Source organism: Grammomys surdaster, unplaced genomic scaffold (assembly GCF_004785775.1).
Source record: "Grammomys surdaster isolate TR1022 unplaced genomic scaffold, NIH_TR_1.0 126298, whole genome shotgun sequence".
NCBI classification, from domain to species: domain Eukaryota; kingdom Metazoa; phylum Chordata; class Mammalia; order Rodentia; family Muridae; genus Grammomys; species Grammomys surdaster.
The window spans coordinates 1,578,848-1,583,857 of record NW_021621098.1 but is presented as its reverse complement, the minus strand read 5'-3'; positions in this window follow the sequence as shown (position 1 = coordinate 1,583,857).

Sequence of the window (5,010 nt, the reverse complement as noted above, 5' to 3'; positions counted from 1 at the left end):
GGGGAATCTCAATTCCTGAGGGGTGAGTATGTCTTGTCTTACCAATATTCCAAAATGTTAGACAGCTTTGAAAGACAACATCTCTCATTTTCTTTTTTTTCTTTTTTTTTTTTATTGGATGATTTATTTACATTTCCTATGTTGTCCCCTTACCCCATCCCCCACCACCCCCTCGGAACCCCCAATCCCCTCGCCCCTCCTCCTTCTTCTCTGTGGATGTAACCTCTATCTACCCCCCCCACTCCCACCTCCCCACCCTCAAAATTCCCACCCCCTGGGGCATCCAGCCTTCATGAGGTCAAGGTTCTCTTCTTCCACCTATGCCCAGCAGGGCCCTCCACTTTTACATATTCAGCTGAAGCCCTGGATCCCCCACTAAGTGCTCCCAGGCTGGTGGTTTAGACCCTGGGAGCTGTGGTTGGTTGGTATTGTTGCTCTCCTCATGGTGCCAAAATCCTTTCAGCTCCTTCAGTCTTCACTCTAACTCCTCTATTGAGAACCCCATGATCAGTTCAATGGCTAGTTGTGAGCATCTGCCTCTGAATATGTCTGACTCTTGAAGGCCTCTGAGGAGATATCCATATCAGGCTCTTATCAGCATGCACTTCCTGTCTTCCACATCAGCATCTACCTTTGGTGATTGCACATGGGAGAGATACTCAGGTGGAGTGGTCTTGAGACGGCCCCTCCTTCAGTTTCTGTCCCTCACTTTGTCTCCATATTTGCTCCCTTGAGTATTTTGTTGCTCCTTCTAAGAAGGACCGAATCACCCTCACTTGGTCTTCCTTCTTTATGGGCGTCATGTGGCCTGTGAGTTGCATCTTGGGCATTTCAAGGTTCTAGGCTAATATCCAATAATCAGTGAGTGAATACCATGTGTGTTCTTTTGTGATTGGGTAACCTCACTCAGGATGACAATTTCTAGTTCCATCCATTTACCTAGGAACCTCTCGAATTCATTGTTTTTAATAGCTGAGTAATACTCCATTGTGTAAATATACGACATTTTTTGAATCCATTCCTCAGTTGAAGGACATCTGGGTTCTTTCCAGCTCCTGGCTATTATAAATAAGGCTGCTATGAACATAGTTGAGCATATGTCCTTATTATATGTTCGAGCATCTTCTGGGTATATGCCTAGGAGTGGTATAGCTGGATCCTCAGGTAATGCTATGTCCAATTTTCTGAGGAACTGCCAGACTGATTTCCAAAGTGGTTGCACCATCTTGCAGTCCCACCAACAATGGAGGAGTGTTCCTCTATCTCTACACCCTCGCCAGCATCTACTATCACCTGAGTTTTTAATCTTAGCCATTCTGACTGGTGTGAGATGGAATCTCAGGGTTGTTTTGATTTGCATTTCCCTGACGACTAAGGATGCTGAACATTTCTTTAGATGCTTCTCGGCCATTCGAGTTTCTTCCGTTGAAAATTCTTTGTTAAGCTCTATACCCCATTTTTTAATAGGGTAATTTGGTTGTCTGGAGTCTAATTTCTTGAGTTCTTTGTATATATTGGATATTAGCCCTCTATCAGATGAAGGATTGGTAAAGATCTTTTCCCAATTTGTTGGTTGTCATTTTGTCCTATTGACAGTGTCCTTTGCCTTACAGAAACTTTGCAATTTTATGAAGTCCCATTTGTCGATTCTCGATCTTAGAGCATATGCCATTGGAGTAATGTTCAGGAACATTTCCCCTGTGCCCAAGTATTCGAGGCTTTTCCCCACCTTCTCTTCTGTTAGTTTCAGTGTATCTGGTTTTATGTGGAGGTCCTTTATCCACTTAGACTTGAGCTTTGTACAAGGGGATAAGAATGGATCAATTTTCATTCTTCTACATGTTGTCTTCCAGTTGAACCAGCACCATTTGTTGAAAATGCTGTCCTTTTTCCACTGGACAGTTTTAGCTCTTTTGTCAAAGATCAAGTGACCATAGGAGTGTGTGTTCATTTCTGGGTCTTCAATTCTATTCCATTGATCTTCCTGCCTGTCTCTGTACCAATACCAGGTAGTTTTTATCACTATTGATCTGTAGTACAGCTTGAGGTCAGGGATGGTGATTCCTCCAGAAGTTCTTTTATTGTTCAGAATAGTTTTCGCTATCCTGGGTTTTTTGTTATTCCATATGAATTTGAGAATTTCCTTTTCTAACTCTGTGAAGAATTGAGTTGGGATTTTAATGGGGATTGCATTGAATCTGTAGATTGCTTTTGGCAAGATGGCCATTTTTATTATATTAATCCTGCCAATCCATGAGCATGGGAGATCTTTCCATCTTCTGAGATCTTCTTCAATTTCTTTCTTCACAGATTTGAAGTTCTTGTCATAGAGGTCTTTCACTTGCTTGGTTAGATTCACACCAAGGTATTTTATATTATTTGCAACTATTGTGAAGGGTGTCATTTCCCTAATTTCTTTTTCAGTCTGTTTATCTTTCATGTAGAGGAAGGCTACTGATTTGTTTGAGTTGATTTTATAACCAGCCACTTTGCTGAAGTTGTTTATCAGGTTTAGGAGTTCTCTGGTGGAAGTTTGGGGTCACTTAAGTATACTATCATATCATCTGCAAATAGCGATATTTTGACTTCTTCCTTTCCTATTTGTATCCCTTTGACTTCTTTTTGCTGTCTAATTGCTCTGGCTAAGACTTCCAGTACTATATTTAATAGGTAGGGGGAGAGTGGGCAACCTTGTCTAGTCCCTGATCTTAGTGGGATTGCTTCAAGTTTCTCTCCATTTAGCTTGATGTTGGTTACTGGTTTGCTGTAAATTGCTTTTACTATGTTTAGGTAGGGGCCTTGAATTCCTGATCTTTCCAAGACTTTTATCATGAAGGGATGTTGAATTTTGTCAAATGCTTTCTCAGCATCTAGTGAGATGATCATGTGGTTTTTTTCTTTAAGTTTGTTTATATAGTGGATTACATTGATGGATTTCCGAATATTGAACCATCCCTGCATTCCTGGGATAAAACCTAGTTGATCATGATGGATGATTGTTTTGATGTGGTCTTGGATTCGGTTTGCTAGAATTTTATTGAGTATTTTTGCATCGATGTTCATAAGGGAGATTGGTCTGAAGTTCTCTTTCTTTGTCGGGTCCTTGTGGGGTTTGGGTATGAGTGTAATTGTAGCTTCATAGAACGAATTGGGTAGTGTTCCTTCTGTCTCTATTTTGTGGAATAGTTTGAAGAGAATTGGTATTAGGTCTTCCTTGAAGGTCTGATAGAATTCAGCACTAAAACCATCTGGTCCTGGGCTTTTTTTAGTGGGGAGGCTTTTGATGACTGCTGCTATTTCCTGAGGGGTTATGGGACTATTTAGATGGTTTATCTGCTCCTGGTTTAACTTCGGTACCTGGTATCTGTCTAGGAAGTTGTCCATTTCATCCAGGTTTTCCAGTTTTGTTGAGTATAGGCCTTTGTAGTAAGATCTGATGATTTTTTGAATTTCTTCAGTTTCTGTTGTTATGTCTCCCTTTTCAGTTCTGATTTTATTAATTTGGATACTGTCTCTGTGCCCCCTGGTTAATCTGGCTAAAGGTTTATCTATCTTGTTGATTTTCTCAAAGAACCAACTCCTGGTTTTATTGATATTTTGTATTGTTCTTTCTGTTTCTATTTGGTTGATTTCAGCCCTGAGTTTGATTATTTCCTGCCTTCTACTCCTCCTGGGTGTATTTGCTTCTTTTTGTTCTAGAGCTTTTAGTTGTGCAGTCAACTTGTTAGTGTGTGCTCTTTCCAGTTTCTTTTTCTAGGCACTTAGAGCTATGAGCTTTCCTCTTAGCACTGCCTTCATGGAGTCCCACAAGTTTTGGTATGATGTGTCCTCATTTTCATTGAATTCTAAAAAGTCTTTTATTTCTTTCTTTATTTCGTCCTTGACCAAGTCATCATTGAGTAGAGAGTTGTTCAGTTTCCATGTGCACGTGGGTTTTCCATTGTTTTTGTCATTATTAAAGACCAGTCTTAGTCCGTGGTGATCTGATAAGATGCAAGGGATTATTTCAATCTTTTTGTATCTGTAGAGGCTTGTTTTGTGACCAATTATATGGTCTATTTTGGAGAAGGTACCATGAGGTGCTGAGAAAAAGGTATATTCTTTTGTTTTAGGATGAAATGTTCTATAGATGTCTGTTAAGTCCATTTGGTTCATAACTTCTGTTAATTTCAAAGTGTCTCTGTTTAGTTTCTGTTTCCATGATCTGTCCATTGCTGACAGTGGGGTGTTGAAATCCCCCACTATTATTGTGTGAGGTGTAATGTGTGTTTTGAGCTTTAGTAAAGTTTCTTTTATGTATGTAGGTGCCCTTGCATTTGGAGCATAGATGTTCAGAATTGAGAGTTCACCTTGGTAGATTTTTCCTTTGATGAGTATGAAGTGTCCTTCCTTATCTTTTTTGATTAATTTTGGATGAAAGTCGACTTTATTTGATATTAGAATGGCTACTCCAGCTTGTTTCTTGGGACCATTGGCTTGAAAAATTGTTTTCCACCCTTTTATTCTGAGGTAGTGTCTGTCTTTGTCACTGAGGTGCATTTCTTGTATGCAGCAAAATTCTGGGTCTTGTTTGTGTATCCAGTCTGATAGTCTGCGTCTTTTTATTGGGGAATTGAGACCATTGATGTTAAGAGATATTAAGGAAAAATGATTGTTGCTTCCTGTTATTTTTGTTATTAGAGGTAAAGTTATGGTTGTATCTTCTTTTGGGGTTGTTGGCAGATTACTTCCTTGCTTTTTCTAGGTTGTAGTTTCCCTCCTTGTGTTGGCATTTTCCATCAATTATCCTTTGAAGTGCTGGGTTTGTGGGAAGATATTGTGCAAATTTGGTTTTGTCATGGAATATCTTGGTTTCACCATCTCTAGTGATTGAGAGTTTTGCTGGGTATAGTAATCTGGGCTGGCAATTGTGTTCTCTTAGGGTCTGTATGATGTCCTTCCAGGCTCTTCTGGCTTTTATAGTCTCTGATGAGAAGTCTGGTGTAATTCTTATAGGTCTGCCTTTGTATG